This window comes from Ptychodera flava, chromosome 2 (assembly GCF_041260155.1).
Source record: "Ptychodera flava strain L36383 chromosome 2, AS_Pfla_20210202, whole genome shotgun sequence".
Taxonomy (NCBI): domain Eukaryota; kingdom Metazoa; phylum Hemichordata; class Enteropneusta; family Ptychoderidae; genus Ptychodera; species Ptychodera flava.
The window spans coordinates 48,911,682-48,933,173 of NC_091929.1; the positions used below are offsets into that span (position 1 = coordinate 48,911,682).

General features: G+C 40.2%; 1 long non-coding RNA gene across 1 annotated transcript; it reads right to left on the reverse strand.

The window, feature by feature from the left end:
* Positions 1-3,593: 3,593 nt before the first annotated feature.
* On the reverse strand, positions 3,594-4,414 carry LOC139148876 (uncharacterized). The gene is made up of 2 exons (XR_011556028.1): positions 3,986-4,414; positions 3,594-3,698 (listed from the first exon to the last, which is right to left on the reverse strand). It is a non-coding gene; the product is annotated as an uncharacterized lncRNA (long non-coding RNA).
* Positions 4,415-21,492: the final 17,078 nt, after the last annotated feature.

Sequence of the window (21,492 nt, forward strand, 5' to 3'; positions counted from 1 at the left end):
AAACCTAAGAATCCACGGAGTTCTCGCTCAGACTCTGGTCGAGGCCACTCGCGTACGGCTCGCACCTTCTCTGGATCAGGGCCTGTCCCTTCACTTGTCACCAAATGTCCTAAGAAGTGAACAGTGGTGTGGAATAGTTGACATTTCTCAGCTTGACCTTCAAGTTAAGGCTTGATAGGCGTGAAAGAACCAAGTCAAGTCTTGCTAAGGTTTCCTCGAATGTGGATCCGAAAACCAATATGTCGTCTAAGTAGATCAGGAGAGTTTGAAAATTCAAATCTCCGAAAGCTTTGTCCACCAATCTCATGAACGTTGTCAGGGCATTACAAAGCCCGAAAGGCATTCTTGTATACTCGTACAATCCTCCTGTGCCTGTCCTGAATGTGGTTTTCTCTATATCGCGTTCTGCCACGGGGATTTGGTTAAATCATGAGCAAGGTCAAGGCTACAGAAGTATTTGGCTCCTTTCATTACATCTAATGCTTCGTCTATTCTCGGTAATGGGTATGCGTCCTTATGGGTCTTCGCATTAAGGGAACGGTATCAACGCATAGTCTAAGCTTGCCATCTTTCTTGCGTACTAGAACAATGGGTGAGGCATATGGGCTTGAGGACTCGCGAATGATGCCTCTTTCCAATGACTGCGAATGTACTCTCTCACTTCACTCCACTGGTGTGGGGGTACTCTGCGTTGTGGTACTTTAATGGGTTTGTCATCTATTGTTATGATACTATGTTCCACAACATCACAGAAACCAATGTCGTCTTCGTTCTTGCTAAATATAGTCTCATGTTTCTGAATAACTCTGTACAATTCGTCGTATTTGGTGTCACTGATGTCACCAACATCCATCCTGGAAATAAGATTGTCTATGATAGGTGTGGCTAATTCAGTAGTCTCAGCTGCCTTGATCTCTACCTTGTTCTCATTCACAGCGCAAAACCTGATAAGGGGCTGCATCACTGCTGGTTTGATCACACCAACTGGGGTACGTGGCGATAAGTACACATCAGTATCACTGAAATTTGCCAGCTGCATAGGGACTCTACCGTTACCATCCACAGATACATATGCTGCTCCTACAGCTACACCATTCTGCAGTTCTGCAACATGTGCTACATGTCTCTCCATCAGTGCGTGGTATGTCTGTCCTGCTGCTGCTGATCGAACAGATCCTTCAATGACTCTGATAGAACGGGCAGGGAGTAATGCAGGCTTCCTACCATCGATGCGTACAGGTTTGACACTTGAACTTGTGGTAGTTGCAACAGCTTCTTCATTCACTGTTAAAGGTTTGCATATTTCCAATGCGTGTAGTAGTTTAAACTCATCAGGTCTGACTAGCTTTGACATCTTGTCCATGTAGTCATTTCCATACTTGTCAATGAGTGTCTGTCTCATATCTCTAAACACATTACAGCCAATACACCAGGCATTCGTGTCTTGCGTGCTTCGACTGGGGTGTTTACAGGATCACGTACAACTAAAAATCCTAAATCATGAAAAGTGTGGTTCAATACTGTGACAGGAAGCTCGACATATCCGATGAAGGGAATTTCTAGGCCTTGGGATGCTGAGATCTGGATAAAAGACGTGACATCTACTAACTTTCCATCTTGAGCGAGGTGCTCTTTGAAGAAACGTTCAGTCACGGTGCTCACCTCCGCACCTGTGTCAACCAAACATCCAACTTCAGCATGCCCCAGCTTGACAATAATCTCAGGACAATCCCCAACAGCGTTGCGTATGAGTGAGCCTCCATCTATCAACAACTCACCTACCACGCGGCTCACAGCAGTAGGCTGTCTGCGTTTAAATCTTGGGCTTTTGGTGCAGATTGGGACGGAAGTGTAATTGTAGACAGATCACTACGTGACTTCTTTTGTGACAGTTCTTCCGTAGGTGGTCCATAGAGTTACAAATCCAACAGTGACGCTTCCCATCTGTGGCCACAACCTGTCTCTTGACGGTGGACTTCCCAGATTTGTTCTGAAGCACACAAAGAAGTGATTCTATCTGTTTCTGTTGAGCGGCAATCTACTCTCCTTGTTTCAAGACTAGACTGTACACATCACTCTCCACTGTAGCTTCACGAACTTTGCGTCCCGTTTCAGTTTCTGGCATTTCCCTTTCTGTCCCATCAGCCGTATAATCTGGTCTCTTGCATCAAAAAAGGAAAGGACTGGCTGGTCAGTATTAAGTCTTCGCAACTCCATTTGCATGGACTCCTCATGCACTGCCTCGGCAAGGCAATTCTTCAATTGAATGAAGGGTCCAACTGTATGATGCGGTCATACAAATTAACTAGTTCAAGTGAACATGCAATAATGTCATCCTTCTCTGTTTGCTTATAGGAATAAAACCGTTGTTGCAACTGAGGCAAACTGTCACCGTCACTGAACACTCTGGAAAGCACAGTGAAGATTTCTCGTGGGCTTGAAGTTACGCTCTTCCCCCTTCCAAGAATTTCACGTCTCGCCCTACCAGCAAGGTGTTCTATGATAAAAGCGGCTTGCTCACTCTCCGTCAAATTCCTGGATAAAATGATAGCCTTGGCATCCTTAATCCAATCATTAACAGAAAGCTCTGTAGAAGTCTCTGGTTTCCCTTTAAACCTGTCGAGTTTTCTACTTGGTGCCATGTACACCATCTTGCCTTGAGTACCACCTGCATTGCTACTGCTTGCATTATGATTCACTCTATCCTTGTCAATCAGTCGCTTGACCTCTTGCTCAGCTGCCTTGGCATCAGCAGTCGCTGCAGCAACTTCATCTTCTTTACGGGAGAAAGCTGCTTTCAAGTTATCCAACTCCTGCTTCAACTGTGCGATCTCTTCCTCATCAGACATGGTTAGTGCACCAGTAGCAACACAAGAGTATTGGGTAACACAATACAATAACAGTACACAATACAGTGGCACAGCACAGTGGCAGCAATACACCATGAAGTCTTACTGATAAAACACTTGCACTGAAATAGTGTCCAACTATTAAAAGTGTCTATGCAAAAGTATCAATATAGTGTCAAAAATGCAGTACATACAACTGTAACAGTCATCTATGTGAACAGTTATATCAGCATAAAGCATGTGCAGCCTTAATGCTACTCATCAAAAATGAAGCATGTACAACCTTAATGCTACTCATTAAAAATGAAGCATGTACAACCTTAATGCTACTCATCAAAAATGAAGCATGTACAACCTTAATGTACAATGGCAGTGTCATACAATGTCTCTATAAAATTCAAATAAAAATTGTGAGCCAGTTCTGCAATGTAACAGGGATCACATCCCATACTAACTGTTCAATAACTGCAAGCAAACGAGACTATAGTCCAACAATTTGAATTTCAGTGTCTGTATATCCAATTCAAAATGTATGTCCGATGCTGCAATCATCCAGTATCAGTTGATCAAGAATACCAATCAGCTATAATCTACTTTGGCTTGATATCTACTCCACATCCACATCAGGGTTACATAAGTCTGTCCAGTACAGGGCCTGCTGCAGAGATCACACTGTAATTCTTCGGAAATCCTGCCGACTACGCCAAAATGTAACGCTCATTTATTGGACACAGACACGATCACTGAATCCAACACGTTCTTTTATTTCCGACTCCACAGAAACTAAGGCAGAGCACTGGTTGTTTACAAACACAGTAGTTTATAACATAAGACTACAAAAATAAAAACCTGAAGGAAAAATAGAAAGAAACTGGATAAATATCACTTCAAATATAGCATGCTGTGAAACACTAGCACAACAGTGATATCAGTCTCATAGAGGAAATTTACAATACAAGTCAAACACCAGGTAGATGCACTATACGGAGAAGCAAAGGACTGTGCGCCCTCAGTGGCGAGTCACGGTATATATGGAAATGTATAGCATAACCTCGATAGGCATACAGATGAATAAACTTCACTGCTAAAAATACTTGTAAAAATGTGATACAAAAATACATTTCACAAACACTCACCCTGACTGTGACAGGTAAGGCTTTGAATGACAGCAACTCTAGTCTGAATCGATCGACTGTCTTACCTAAAGCAAATGGTAAATGCAGTGTAAAGCTATGGCACTCACGGTAACACACAAACTATACAGTGTTTGCATAGAACTCTTCAAATCCATCAAACATGATAAAAACTCAAATCGGCAAGTTTCTCGGAGTCAATAAGAACTTTTTGAATCGATAAACCTAGCAGTAAACTCTGAAATACTCTCAAACAATGAACTAGAAAAGTTTGTATGAGTTTCACAGCAGCGATGTATACAAAGTCACATGGTTTGGAAAACGCTATGTATTTGTAGGGCAGTTCACTGAGGCAAATACTACAGTACGGAAAACTGTAAATATCTCAGAAATAACTTGGAAACAACTGACAAAATCACATCGGATTAAAGTTCAGCATCTTACCAAAGATATCTGCATATCGATTAAACTCTGATGGCATCTGACCATGGTAGATGGCTTAGATAGAAAGTAAATACGGAGCTAACTCAAAATCCAACTAAAACAAAAATGGCGGAATGTCATACAGCAAATACGCATGCGCACGTGTTTAATTTGCTCACGTCACAATAATACACGGAGTCTATCAGGCAAATTATTGAAAATTTACCCCCACAAAAGATGCTATATCTGTATTTCATGTATGTTTGATAATGTATTCAAATGTACTTTGCTTGAATAGGGAAGTACAATGTGCATTTGTGTACAAGAAATTAATTTTTGAACTTCATCTAAAAAGTTGGTTAACTATCCATGGCGTCTATAATGAAATTGTGAATAGTTTTTTCCAATACAAAATTAAATAAATCTGTGCATTTATGTATGCATGATTATTAAGATTATTGTTCTTGATTGGACTAGAGTGGTTACAAGTCAATGGTTGTGTAAGAAATTTCATTTTGGAATTTCACTGAAAAGTCGATTGACTATGCATTGGGGTCTATGATGAAATGATAAATAATTTTTTTTCCGTACAAAATCAGATAAATCTGTGAATTTATGTATGCTCGATTATTTACATTATTGTTCTTGATTAGACTAGAGTAGTTACAAGTCTATGGTTTAGTAAGAAATTTGATTTGGAATTTCACTGAAATGTTAATTTACTATGCATGGCGGTCTATAATGTGTATGTATTTTGTTGGTGATGTCCTATTCAGGAAATATCACATGGACAATCAAAGTTTTGGCCATAAAATCTGCTTCTGTTAAAAGTGACCCTCCCCCAAGATTGGTGTATAAAAAGTGACCCTCCCCATTGAACTGTTTTCAAAAAAGTGACCCTCCCCCAATTCTCCCCGGCCCACCCCCCTTGTAATTACTGAAAGCTCCCTTACAGTTAAGACTCTACGCCTGTTCGCCTCTGTTCTGTGTTATTTTTTCAATTTGGGTAATGTTCGTCGTCCATATTCACCCAAATTTCTTGTAAATTGCAACAACTTAACAGGAATTGTGTCTGTACCACTTAAGAGACGCTTACTGATTAAAAGACGTCAATTTAAAACCCTTGTTCTATACATGTAAACACAGCAGATCGCCATTTTGTTGATGGTAGAATGTTAAGTGATTGGAATAAATACAATGCAAAATATAGCTGTAAGCAGCAATGACCGGGTATCGACACATCTCGCTTCAAAAACAGAGTTAGATATGAATATATGAGCCATTGGCATATTTGTTAAATTGATGATAATGGTCATCCTTGCATATTTTCCAAAAAATCTATCAAATAGTTATCCCAGTGTACCACAGACCAAACAACTACCTCTATTAGCTAGCAAAGAATAACATATGCATATAATTATAAAGGTACAAGACGTGATGTCATAAGTTTAATATTCTACCAAATATGAAGGGTGTAGCACTTGTGGTTACTACGTTCTGAACATATGTCTATTGGAGGTTCGAGGTCATCTGGGTCACATGAGATTTTGCCACAATAATGTATCCCAAAATTATCCCTATATTCCAAAAATCAGACTTCTATCTCCATTTCCTAGTCCAGAATTAGATATGTGCATAAATAGGTCTCCCATAATACCAAATATGAAGATTGAAACACTTGTGGTTACTGAGTTATCGATATTTAAATATATATGAGGTACAAGGTCATGGTGACAATATATCAGGTTGCAGGGCTATGACAATTTGCATAAAGGAGCCTTCCTGTATGATCTACAAAATGACCTCGCGGAATTTGATTGATTAATATATATGCAAATGAGAGAGGTTTTAACAATTGAATTGGAAATAACAGCTGGGTCATATGACCAGTTGGCATGGAAACAAAATGACAAAACATAAATTTTGAGTTGTACCGATATGCCAAATCTGAACTTTTTTGGTAGAACAGTGTTCGAATGGCTAGCAAAAGCATTGGCAGAACAATAATAAGAATAAAAAAGAACGATTTCAAAGCAGCAATCAAGTGTTTAGAGAAAACGAGAAAATGGTCACATACTTATGATGATGTCAAAAATATCTGACATATAGCTCTATTGTATAGCCAAAATTAAATACGTTCACAATTAATGAGGTACCTAATGTAGCATCAATAACTCATCCATGAGACTAAGCATGAAGAATGTAACTCTTATAGTTACTGATTTATAGGTAAAAATCTATAGTTCAGGTCAAAGGTTATCGAGATCACATGACCTTTGCAAAAGCGTCATATCCCATAGTTATCCTCTATGCCAAAAATTTGAACTCTAGCTCTATTTGCTTTCTAGAATTAGATATGCACACATTAATGTGCTATGAGATGTCGTATCATAAGGTCTCCCATCATGCTATTTAGGGTGTATTGGTTATAGAGTTATGGTCATTTAGGTATATTGAGGTCAAAGGTTATCAAGATCACGTGACATTTGTAAAAAAATTATATCCTATAGTTATCCCCACATACCAAAATTCAGACCTATAGCTCTAATGGCTTACCAAGGATTAGATATGTGCATATTTAATGAGGTGCAGGGTGTTGTATCATAAGGTCACCCATCATACAAAATATGAAATATGTAGCACTTGTGGTTACTGTGTTATAGACATACATGAATGTTTAAGGTCAAAGGTCATCGAGGTCATGTTACATTTTGTAAGAAAAATTGTATCATACATATATCCCTATTTACCAAATACCAGACTTTTATCTTTATTGGTTTGCCTAGCATTACATATGTGCATAATTCATGAGGTAGGGAAATGGTTAACATGTGAAATATTGTCGTAAGGCTTTCCTCCCATAGTACGTTCTATATACCAAAAATCAGACCTCTTGCAACATCCTGCCGATTAATTACTAATTGACTCATTTAATGACCTTTTGTAATTTGGATGGCGGCCTACATTGAAAACTAGCCGTATTTTCTCTCCTGGGTCGGTAACACTGCTGGTGGACAGAATTGTCCCCGAGGTTATCGTTCGCCCAGTTAAAGCGATGAAATTCGTTTCTTCGCTTCGATAAAGTATGTATGTGCGATGTATGATAGTGAGCATGCGTGCGTGAGTGCTTCACGAACTCTACAACGTGTTGAGCGGTCTCAGTCAGAAAAATGTAACAACTTAGCCGGCTATTGAACCACTCTTTTTTGGGAGTGGAGATTTAGCCGAGTGGTTCTGTCTATGGCCTCTCAGCTAGGCGACTGATGCCGTATGTTGTGGGTTCGAATCCGATTGAAAACTAGCCGTATTGGGTATATGTATTCACTACCTTGGAACTCATTCTTGGTCGTTGAGCGCCATCTGTATCGCAGTACTTTATCACAGACCTAATTAATGAAGAGCATTCTATCCTCTCTGACGACTTGTAATAAAGTACCCATTAACAAGTTGGGACTGTATCATCAACGATGACTTGTTGATGATGTACAGGATATGCCACTATAAGGTCTCCCATTATACCAAATATGAAGGGTGTAGCCATTGTGGTTACGAAGTTATGGTCATTTAGGTGTATCTGAGGTCAAAGGTCATTAGGGTTATGTGACATTTTGTAAAAATATAATTTTTCCATTATAGTAATCCCTACATAGCAAATCAGACCTGTAACTCTAATGGCTTGCCAAGAATACGATATGTGCATAATTAAGATTTGGTGCACCCTTTATAGTATGCAATGTATTCTGCGCAATAGAGGTCTGTCAAGATGGTGGCGTTATGCAACAATCCGCGTTCACAACAGATTGGGGAGTACGCGCGTTAGGGAGTCATGTCATCTGGTTGCAAATGTTTCATGTGGTTGGTTGCAACGACTCACCCATCATATTTGGTGATGTATTCGATGTCAAAGGTCAGAGTGGAAATGTCTCTTCTTAGCTATGGTGATCCAAATATAACAAAGCACGTTTTTATTAGTGCCATTTCGAAGCAAGTGAGTACAAGTATAGTTATCTGTTCGATTATTTATCGTAGGCTTGAAACACAACGCAAGGATACAATTTCAAAAAAAATCGATGATGAAGATTTTCTATTAATTGTTAACCAATTTGACATAATATGTATTCAAGAAACATGGCTTTCGAAGTCAAACACTGTTGCATTAGATAGTTATAGTTATTTTAGATCTGACAGAAGTTTACAAGATAAACATTTAAATTCACCAGTTAGTTGTTTCACAGTTGTGTCAAAAGAGTCAAAGAGATATCTTGAAACACATCAAAGTCTACTTATTTACAAACATTAAGGTGTTTAGCCTTGTTTTATATTATCACTTTTCTCTTCACAGAATGCATGTTTCAGTAACTACTGTAAAAGGTGCTCGAAGCATTTGTTATGTAGGTCATTTTCCCCCACACTCATCATGACCTGAGTTCAATTAGTCTAGAACATTCTCAAGGTCACTGCCCTTAATGACCTCACAACCTTGAATTCAATTAGTCATGTTTGGAATGTTCTGGAAAGTTGATTAGTTGTGTAAGGGAGATAATTTTAGAACAGTAATTAGCATGTCAATAAAAGTTCTAGATTGTTCTTATATGCCTTTATAAAAGGGACGTGCTCAGCTTCCAGTCAGACTTTTGGGATCGTGTCTCTTGTGTGTTACTAAACTCCAGCAGTAGTCATTCTCAAGACTTTTCAAGACCTTCACTGCCAACGCTGGATTTACACTGTGGACTTTGTGCAGCTTCAAGCCTGCAAGCCAAAGGACTGTTCATTCATCCGACTGACTGTTACAACTCTGAGACTGGAGCTTTGCCGTCCCAGCTGAGATAAGTAGTCTGTACACTTTTAAAGCTTGTACTCTATCCCTGACTTAGCAATTAGTTTTTTTTTTGTAATAAATTTTGTTTAAACGTTAACTGCTGAGTTCACCCTTTTGTTCGTTTTCTCTGCACGTAACACATTGTAAACTGCAGGGAAGCAGATATGTCCTGCAAGCTTTGTCAAGAGAAGATGTTTAGACCTACAAATACAAGTGGAGGGTAAAAAGACCCATTCAGGCCCACATAAAATCGTTAGTACCTTGTGGAGGTAGGCAGCTAAATATGTTTGTCTTTATTGTCAATTTGTTCTGCTGTATAAGTTTTAATAAATTCATTCATGTGTCACCTGGTTGCACTGAGACTGTGGTGCATCTCTCTTACTCTGCTAAGGTTGCGACTTCTACGTTTTTCATTGATTTAATCTTTGTTGCTATCACTAACTGATATAACTTGTCTAATCAAAATTTTATGCAGCAATCTGCATTTGGAGCATGCTGAGTCACAATGTGTCACCTGGTTGCACGGAGACTCTGGTGCATCTCTCTTACTCTGATAAGGCTGTGACTTCTAAGTTTTCTCATTGGTTTTCATCTTTGTATGCTATCACTAACTGATTTAACTTGTCTAATCAAAATTTTGTGCAGGATCTGCATTTTGAGCATGCTGAGTCACAATGTGTCACCTGGTTGCACGGAGACTCCGGTGCATCTCTCTTACTCTGCTAAGGCTGTGACTTCTAAGTTTTCTCATTGGTTTTGATCTTTTTATGCTATTACAAAGTGATTCAAGTTTTCAAATCAAAATTTTATGCAGGAAGCTGCTTTTGGATCATGCTGAGTCAGAATGTGTCATGTGGTTTCACTGAGACTTTGCAGTGGTATAAAACTTGGCCATTTAAAGGGCGCTGCACCCAACACAGGTTTTTGTGCTCCAAAATCACTTCTTTGCAAAAATCCATTCAATTTTAATGAATTAACAAATTAAAATATTGGTTTGGTTCATCTTCAAGGTTGTCAAGCAGTCGTAAGTTGTCTGATAAAGAAGTGTTAAGTTTTGCAAATGTTTGCAAATCACCCAATTTCCTAGCTTCTCTATTCTTCCAATTTCAAGATTCCCAAACAATTTAACTCCATACTGACTTGGTCAAATTTTCTTAATTTTGACATTATTTTCTTTAAATGCTGTTATACAAAACTTTTTTGTTTGGCAATAAAGTTCTTAGATTTTGAAAAAGAGGCATTTTAATTTGTATGAGGATCAAGTACTGTAAAATGTGTTCAGAAGTAACCTGCCAAAAGGAATGACCACCATGTTAAAAGTGATATTTTGTTCAAATCATATGTGTCACTGCCCATTTAGGGCAACTGTTGTCAGCTCCACTTAAATATAACCAAGACTGATATCATTTTTTATATGCAAAGTAAAACATAAACTGTGTCTTTTGAAGGTTTATGGCATGTCTGTTGAAAACAGAGAGTATTAAAAAAGACTAATTTTTAATATGAAACGTCTGTTAATGGTGTGTATTCTGATATAATAATGGATTTTTATTTATTTTGGCAGTATCTTTGAATGCTATGACACTGCCTTAACAACTGATGGTAAGAAGTTTGTTTTGGAAGAGGAATGTGAAAGAAACATCAATGTAAGTGGGGTATTATGTACATATGTTGCTTCTCACATTGGTGTACAATTTTGTAGTTACAACTTGAGCTGTATCCGGTGAATGGTGTTGGGATAATTGTGTAAGATTATCAAATTTATTTATTCATTCATCCGGACATCCAATAGGCATCGCCCAATAACTGGATGCAAACAGAGAAAAATTAAAACATAAAAAAGACAATTCAATTACAACATGCAGAAACTAATTGAAAATAGGCGCTAAACAAGTAACAACAGAGACTGACAAACATCAAAAACTCTCGGTAGTAAAATGACTATCAGCAAGAGATAACAAAACAGATGACACTAGGGTTTTAAAAGCACTATGACTGGTAAACAAATCAATATCGAAACGATAGGCACTATTTAAAAGTGACATTGCCCGAGACGAAAAACAATATTTAGACAGGTTAACGCGGTGATTTGGTATACGGAAAAGGTTAGAAGACCTGAGACGCCTTGGGGACACAAAGAAGTTGAAGGAGCTATTAATATCTGGACAATCGGTCATGAAATTGATACACTTGTGAATAAAACAAAGATCTAAAAATTGACGACGAATAAAAGAGGCGAAAGTTTAAAATAAGAACATTATGTTAAATAATTATCAGAATTGTACTCCATACCCTCCTTAAAACAAAGAAATTTAATAAATTTCTTCTGAACTCGTCCAATCGTGTTAATGTACGACTTCTGGTGTGGAGACCACACTACCGAACAATATTCAAGAATACTCCTAACAAGTGTGTAACGCTCATTTATTGGACACAGACACGATCACTGAATCCAACACGTTCTTTTATTTCCGACTCCACAGAAACTAAGGCAGAGCGCTGGTTGTTTACAAACACAGTAGTTTATGACATAAAACTACAATAAAAACCTGAAGGAAAAATAGAAAGAAACTCTGTATAAATATCACTTCAATATAGCATGCTGTGAGACACTAGCACAACAGTGATATTAGTCTCATAGAGGACATTTACAATACAAGTCAAACACCAGGTAGATGCACTATACGGACAAGCAAAGGACTGTGCGCCCTCAGTGGCGAGTCACGGTATATAGAAATGTATAGCATAACCTCTATAGGCATACAGATTGAATAAACTTCACTGCTAAATACTTGTAAAAGTGTGATACAAAAATACATTTCACAAACACTCACCCTGACTGTGACAGGTAAGGCTTTGAATGACAGCAACTCTAGTCTGAATCGATCGACTGTCTTACCTAAAGCAAATGGTAAATGCAGTGTAAAGCTATGGCACTCGCAGTAACACACAAACTATACAGTGTTTGCATAGAACTCTTCAAATCCATCAAACATGATAAAAACTCAAATCGGCAAGTTCCTCGGAGTCAATAAGAACTTTTTGAATCAATACACCTAGCAGTAAACTCTGAAATACTCTCAAACAATGACCTAGAAAAGTTTGAATAAGTTTCACAACAGCGATGTATACAAAGTCACATGGTTTGGAAAACGCTATGTATTTCTATGGCAGTTCACTGAGGCAAATACTACAGTACGGAAAACTGTAAATATCTCAGAAATAACTTGGAAACAACTGACAAAATCACATCGGATTAAAGTTCAACATCTTACCAAAGATATCTGCATATCGATTAAACTCTGATGGCATCTGACCATGGTAGATGGCTCAGATAAAAAGTAAATGTGGAGCTAACTCAAACTCCAGCTAAAACAAAAATGGCGGAATGTCATATAGCAAATACGCATGCGCACGTGTTTAATTTGCTCACGTCACACACTTCCCTGCTTGATGGTTGGTGTCTCAACAACCAAGCAAAAGCTACAAGCTAATTACATTTAGTTTGAGAAATCATCTGCATAATCAAAAGATTTGACTGTGCTATAGTAGTCATCACCTATAAGTTAATCTGGGAAGCAACAGTAGTTTCTTTTACAGCAGATTTGGGCAAATGAAAAGGGTTAGAATGACATCCAGCATTCTCACGACTCGTACGTCGAAGTCCTACAGTTTCTTCTTCTGTCGGCAAGGGCTCTGGACTCTGTCTGATATCCACCTTGTCTGTGAGATTCCTCACCACTTCCTCAGTACCAGGTTGTGCAGAGCTATGAGTATTCTTGTCAGAGGGCTGCTTCCCTGCTTTGACTGAAGTACCAGGCTCACTACCATAGGTTGAAATTACTTTCTCCTCTGGATTTCTGGTCTGATCAGGTACTGCTTCTGGTGATGCGGAACATAACTGCTCCCAGCGCATACAATCAACGCCATAGTCAAATTCATCATCATCTGACTCACTACAGGACGTATCTTCAGACTTAACCACATCAGTGGGAGTACTGTCAAGTTCCATGTCTTTCGCAAGGCTTCTGGAATCCAACATCTCTCCACGATGAACAGTCTTCTTAGGTCGTCCTCCATCGACAGGCTCAACAACATAGGTATTCCCACCTGTGTCAAGTCGATCAACCACTATATATGGTTCTGGACTCCATACATCTTGTATTTTATTCCGTCCTCTTGTATTTCTATTCCGCAGAAACACTCGAGCACCGACTGGTAAGTCTGTCTTATCAGCCTTACGGTCATTTCTGGCTCTCCTCCTCAGGGCTTCACGCTCTGTTTTCTTTGAGGCCATATCATATGCATCCATCAACTTCTGGTGATGCTCAGCAATCCACTCTTCCACCTGACTATTGTCGTCGGCATCCACCTCAATTCCTAGTAAATGATCCACAGGGAGTGAAGGTTCTCTACCAAAGAATAAGTAATGCGGTGAATACCCAGTAGACGAATGGGGTGTACTGTTGTATGCATATACCAACTCTGGCAGCAACTCTGGCCATTTACGCTTCTTCTCAGGGGGTAGAGTGCGTAAACGCTCGTGCAGTGTGCGATTAAATTGTTCGCACTGCCCGTTCCCTTCCGGGTGGTATGGGGTCGTGCGACTCTTCACAATGCCATACACCTTACAGAGTTCACTGATGAGTTTGCTCTCAAAATTCCGACCTTGGTCGCTGTGTATTCTACGTGGCACTCCAAACCTCACAAACCAATCACGAACCAGGACTCGCGCTACTGTTGTGGCTTTCTGGTCTCGCGTGGGGATGGCTTGAGTGAATTTCGTAAACACATCTGTAAGCACAAGAACATTCTCGATACCATTGGTACCAGGTTCTAAAACGGTAAAATCCATGGCCAGTACCTCCAAAGGCTTCGTAGCAGTGAGGGATCCCATAGTTGGGTGGAGTCTCTTCCCTGCTTTGGCCAAGGTACAGCGTTTACATCTGTGACAATAGTCGGTTGCATCAGAGACCATGCTGGGCCAATAACACCTACTCCGAAGAAGGGCAATCGTCTTCTCAGACGCCTGGTGTCCAACCTGGTCGTGTACAGCAAACAATACTTTACTCTTGAGTGAGTCAGGAAGTAGTAGCTGTCTAACTTCACGTCCGTTTTCATGTACAATGCGGTACAAAACACCATCATCTTCTTTGATTCTCTTCCAACCTCTGAGTAGTTTACGTGTTGATTTGGTCTCTTTCATCAGCTGTCTATTTGTTGGCGGGTGTTTGTTCTCCCAATAGTACCATAGTCTTCCTATGTGGTCATCCGCTTTCTGAAGTCTGGCGAGTTCATCCCTTGGAACTGTCGGGAAAGTAGAAACAGTCTTTGGTTCCATCTTAGCAGATCTTGTACGTATCTCATCAAGTAACACATCTGTAGTCGTGTGATGAACCTGTTGTCTGACAGCATCTGGTAAAGGCTGAGGTAGTCTAATGGTTGCAGTATGGTTAACAAGGGTTTCACTTGTAGTTTCCTCCAACCGTACAGATCTTGGTTCATTACCATGGCTGACCTTCCTACTGAGCGCATCAGCATTTCTGTTACTCTTACCGGAGCGATACTTGATAGAGAATGTAAACTGTGCAAGTTCTGCGGCCCAACGTGTTTCAGTGGCTCCCAACTTGGCTGTTGACTGTAGATAACTCAAAGGATTGTTGTCTGTATAAACTACAAACTCAGATCCAATCAAAAGGTCACGGTACTTCTGGGTTACTGCCCATTTCAATGCTAGCAGCTCCAACTTCATACTGGAGTAGTTGTTCATGTTGCGTTCATTAGGCTTCAAACTGCGGCTGGCGTACCCTAGGACTACAATTCTGTCACCTTGCTTCTGTGAAAGCACTGCTCCTAAACCTTGGAGGCTTGCATCAACCTCAAGTATGAAAGGTAGGTTGAAATCCGGGTAGCCCAATATAGGTGCCGTAGTCAAGACTTGTTTCAAAGTATTAAAGGAATCTTCACACGACAGATCCCAGCGGTCTCGAATCACACATGCTCTACGCTTCTGCTTGGCTTTCTTGCCGGTCTTCTCATCTGCAGAGGGGTTCCTCAGCAGGTTTTGCAGGGGTGCTGCAATGTTGGCATATCCTTTCACAAACCTCCTATAGTATCCAGACAAACCTAAGAATCCACGGAGTTCTCGCTCAGACTCCGGTCGAGGCCACTCTCGTACGGCTCGTACTTTCTCTGGATCAGGGCCTGTCCCTTCACTGGTCACCAAATGTCCTAAGAAGTGAACAGTGGTGTGGAATAGTTGACATTTCTCAGGCTTGACCTTCAAGTTAAGGCTTGATAGGCGTGAAAGAACCAAGTCAAGTCTTGCTAAGGTTTCCTCGAATGTGGATCCGAAAACCAATATGTCGTCTAAGTAGATCAGGAGAGTTTGAAAATTCAAATCTCCGAAAGCTTTGTCCATCAATCTCATGAACGTCGCCGGGGCATTACAGAGCCCGAAAGGCATTCTTGTATACTCGTATAATCTCCTGTGCCTGTCCTGAATGCAGTCTATATCGCGTTCTGCCACGGGGATTTGGTTAAATCCATGAGCAAGGTCAAGGCTACAGAAGTATTTGGCTCCTTTCATTACATCTAATGCCTCGTCTATTCTCGGTAATGGGTATGCGTCTTTGTGGGTCTTCGCGTTAAGGAACGGTAATCAACGCATAGTCTCAGCTTGCCATCTTTCTTGCGTACTAGAACAATGGGTGAGGCATATGGGCTTGAGGACTCGCGAATGATACCTCTTTCCAATGACTTGCGAATGTACTCTCTCACTTCACTCCACTGGTGTGGGGGTACTCTGCGATGTGGTACTTTAACTGGTTTGTCATCTATTGTTATGATCCTATGTTCCACAACATCACAGAAACCGATGTCATCTTCGTTCTTGCTAAATATAGTCTCATGTTTCTGAATAACTTTGTACAATTCGTCGTATTCGGGGTCACTGATGCCACCAACATCCATCCTGGAAATAAGATTGTCTATGATAGGTGTCGCTAACTCAGTAGTCTCAGCTGCCTTGATCTCTACCTTGTTCTCGTTCACAGCGCAAAACCTGATAAGGGGCTGCATCACTGCCGGTTTGATCACACCAACTGGGGTACGTGGCGATAAGTACACATCAGTATCACTGAAATTTGCCAGCTGCATAGGGACTCTACCGTTACCATCCACAGATACATATGCTGCTCCTACAGCTACACCATTCTGTAGTTCTGCAACATGTGCTACATGTCTCTCCATCAGTGCGTGGTATGTCTGTCCTGCTGGCGCTGCTGCTGATCGAACTGATCCTTCAATGACTCTGATAGAACGGGCAGGGAGTAATACAGGCTTCCTACCAGCGATGCGTACAGGCTTGACACTCGAACTTGTGGTAGTTGCAACAGCTTCTTCATTCACTGTTAAAGGTTTGCATATTTCCAATGCGTGTAGTAGTTTAAACTCATCAGGTCTGACTAGCTTTGACATCTTGTCCATGTAGTCATTTCCATACTTGTCAATGAGTGTCTGTCTCATATCTCTAAACACATTACAGCCAATAACACCTGGCATTCGTGTCTTGCGTGCTTCGACTGGGGTGTTTACAGGATCACGTACAACTAAAAATCCTAAATCATGAAAAGTGTGGTTCAATACTGTGACAGGAAGCTCGACATATCCGATGAAGGGAATTTCCAAGCCTTGGGATGCTGAGATCTGGATAAAAGACGTGACATCTACTAACTTTCCATCTTGAGCGAGGTGCTCTTTGAAGAAACGTTCAGTCACGGTGCTAACCTCCGCACCTGTGTCAACCAAACATCCAACTTCAGCATGCCCCAACTTGACAATAATCTCAGGACAATCCCCAACAGCTTTGCGTATGAGTGAGCCTCCATCTATCAACGACTCGCCTACCACGCGGCTCACAGCAGTAGGCTGTCTGCGTTTAAATCTTGGGCTTTTGGTGCAGATTGGGACGGAATTGTAACTGTAGACAGATCACTACGTGACTTCCTTTGGGGACAGTTCTTCCGTAGGTGGTCTGCAGAGTTACAAATCCAACAGTGACGCTTCCCATCTGTGGCCACAACCTGTCGCTTGACAGTGGACTTGCCAGATTTGTTCTGAAGCACAGAGAGGAGTGATTCTATCTGTTTCTGTTGAGCGGCGATCTGCTCTCCTTGTTTCAAGACTAGACTGTACACATCACCCTCCACTGTAGCTTCACGAACTGTTGCATCCCGTTTCTGTTTCTGGCATTTCCCTTTCTGTCCCATCAGCCGTATAATCTGGTCTCTCGCGTCGAAAAAGGAAAGGTCTGGTTGGTCAGTGTTAAGTCTTCGCAACTCCATTTGCATGGACTCCTCATGCACTGCCTCGGCAAGGCGATTCTTCAGTTGAGTCTCGCGGCCAGGCTTGAATGAAGGGTCCAACTGTATGATGCGGTCATACAAATTAACTAGTTCAAGTGAACATGCAATAATGTCATCCTTCTCTGTTTGCTTATAGGAATAAAATCGTTGTTGCAACTGAGGCAAACTGTCACCGTCACCGAACACTCTGGAAAGCACAGTGAAGATTTCTCGTGGGCTTGAAGTTACGCTCTTCCCCCTTCCAAGAATTTCACGTCTCGCCTTACCAGCAAGGTGTTCTATGATAAAAGCGGCTTGCTCACTCTCTGTCAAATTCCTGGATAAAATGATAGCCTTGGCATCCTCAATCCAATCATCAACAGAAAGCTCTGTAGAAGTCTCTGGTTTCCCTTTAAACCTGTCGAGTTTTCTACTTGGTGCCATGTACACCATCTTGCCTTGAGTACCACCTGCATTGCTACCGCTTGCATTATGATTCACTCTATCCTTGTCAATCAGTCGCTTGACCTCTTGCTCAGCTGCCTTGGCATCAGCAGTCGCTGCAGCAACTTCATCTTCTTTACGGGAGAAAGCTGCTTTCAAGTTATCCAACTTCTGCTTCAACTGTGCAATCTCTTCCTCATCAGACATGGTTAGTGCACCAGGAGCAACACAAGAGTATTGAGTAACACAATACAACAACAGTGCACAATACAGTGGCACAGCACAGTGGCAGCAATACACCATGAAGTCTTACTGATAAAACACTTGCACTGAAATAGTGTCCAACTATTAAAAGTGTCTATGCAAAAGTATCAATATAGTGTCAAAAATGCAGTACATACAACTATAACAGTCATCTATGTGAACAGCTATATCAGCATAAAGCATGTGCAGCCTTAATGCTACTCATCAAAAATGAAGCATGTGCAGCCTTAATGCTACTCATCAAAAGTGAAGCATGTACAACCTTAATGCTACTCATCAAAAATGAAGCATGTACAACCTTAATGCTACTCATCAAAAATGAAGCATGTACAACCTTAATGTACAATGACAGTGTCATACAATGTCTCTACAGAATTCAAATAAAAATTGTGAGCCAGTTCTGCAATGTAACAGGGATCACATCCCATACTAACTGTATAATAACTGCAGGCAAACGAGACTATAGTCCAACAATTTGAATTTCAGTGTCCGTATATCCAATTCAAAATGTATGTCCGATGCTGCAATCATCCAGTATCAGTTGATCAAGAATACCAATCAGCTATAATCTACTTGATATCTACTTCACATCCACAATCAGGGTTACATAAGTCTGTCCAGTGCAGAGCCTGCTGCAGAGATCACACTGTAATTCTTCGGAAATCCTGCCGACTACGCCAAAATGTAACGCTCATTTATTGGACACAGACACGATCACTGAATCCAACACGTTCTTTTATTTCCGACTCCACAGAAACTAAGGCAGAGCGCTGGTTGTTTACAAACACAGTAGTTTATAACATAAGACTACAATAAAAACCTGAAGGAAAAATAGAAAGAAACTCTGTATAAATATCACTTCAATATAGCATGCTGTGAGACACTAGCACAACAGTGATATTAGTCTCATAGAGGACATTTACAATACAAGTCAAACACCAGGTAGATGCACTATACGGACAAGCAAAGGACTGCGCCCTCAGTGGCGAGTCACGGTATATATGGAAATGTACAGCATAACCTCTATAGGCATACAGACGAATAAACTTCACTGCTAAATACTTGTAAAAGTGTGATACAAAAATACATTTCACAAACACTCACCCTGACTGTGACAGGTAAGGCTTTGAATGACAGCAACTCTAGTCTGAATCGATCGACTGTCTTACCTAAAGCAAATGGTAAATGCAGTGTAAAGCTATGGCACTCGCGGTAACACACAAACTATACAGTGTTTGCATAGAACTCTTCAAATCCATCAAACATGATAAAAACTCAAATCGGCAAGTTCCTCGGAGTCAATAAGAACTTTTTGAATCAATACACCTAGCAGTAAACTCTGAAATACTCTCAAACAATGACCTAGAAAAGTTTGAATAAGTTTCACAACAGCGATGTATACAAAGTCACATGGTTTGGAAAACGCTATGTATTTCTATGGCAGTTCACTGAGGCAAATACTACAGTACGGAAAACTGTAAATATCTCAGAAATCACTTGGAAACAACTGACAAAATCACATCGGATTAAAGTTCAACATCTTACCAAAGATATCTGCATATCGATTAAACTCTGATGGCATCTGACCATGGTAGATGGCTCAGATAAAAAGTAAATATGGAGCTAACTCAAACTCCAGCTAAAACAAAAATGGCGGAATGTGATATAGCAAATACGCATGCGCACGTGTTCAATTTGCTCACGTCACATATGGCAGTGCAATGTAAATACTTTTGATGGCAGTGGTATTAGTGAAGTCGCAACAAGTCCGTTTAATAAAACCGACAAATTGATGTGCTCTTTTGATTGTGCAATTGATGTGATGTAAAGTACAAAGCTTAGATGTTTGGAGAAATAAACACCAAGATCCTTGATGGCATCAACATATTAAGAGGGCCTGTAATGCTTACTTTTGATGATTTTTTTCATTTTTACATTTGTCCATTGTAAGTTGTTATTTTACTACAGAAAGAATTTAAAAAAATACTTAGCTTGTCAACAGAGCATTTGTATGTGTGATTGCACTGGTATTGGAAAACAGCCCTAAGGACTTGTTTTAAACATCAACTTCCTGGTGCACAGTATACTTGGTAATCAGATTCAACAAAGTGTCACATGCAAAAGCAGGGGAGGTCATCAACACCAGTGCTAAATAAGAGTATTTTAACAAATATTTTTATCCAAACACAGAACTCACATGATCATTGAACTATTATATTCTATTGAAGTACATTTCCAATGTTACTGTGCACAAGTTTATGGGCTAAGACCTATCATGATATCATACACTTTATGACATTATCTACCACAGGTTTTCATGGATGGAAGAAATATACAAAAATGTATTAATATTATGTCTATATTTCTATTTTCTCACTCAGGTTTGTTGTAGACTACATCACAATTGTGTTGTTGAAGGAGGCTGAAGTTTACCTTGTGTCAAGGAAAAGAATGGTTATATTTGAAGAAGCAAATGAACTATAGTATTGCCACAGAAACACGTTTGTTTGTTTCGTGTTGTTTGGCAGTTGCTTCGCCTTGGTGTAGTGCTTTGTTTACCATTTCTAGTTTATTAAACTTTGAATAAAGCACTGCCTTTACTGCCAAACTTGTCTTTGCGTTTGATGTTGTGAATTGTGGTATAAATTAGCATTTGATAATTTTGTGTAATTCACAACTTTGTTCTGTATTTCTGTCCACTCACAAGCTAGGCAGCTTGTCTGGCGCCCTCTATGAGCGGCGGTTAATAGCCTCACTCTGGCTTCTCGCCTTCTCTGGGGTTAATGGTGTTTTCCCCACCCACCACACCCTTTTTGCTTGCGTTTGTTCACATCCATTTTCCTATGTTGTTTCCCATTTTCTTCTTTATCCTAATTACATGTTTCAGTGTAGTGCTTTGTTTACCATTTCTACTGTATTAAGCTTTGAATAAGACACTGCCTTGACTGCCAAACTTGTCTAATAAAGTCACAACCCATTGCTCTATCAAAACCGAAAAGTTATTGACATTTTGCATGCAAAACACGAGACGTCTCACCTGTAATACGTGTAAATTCAAGGCAACTCTGCATAACATGTTCGGAAGAGAGTGGTAGCCACAGAGGGCGTACTTCCTACTTGTACTCGTGTGACGGGTATGCAACCACATGACATACTCCGGGTGCGCGCGTACTGGTTTACAGCCACAACGGCAGGGAAAATTTGTTTCCAGAAAA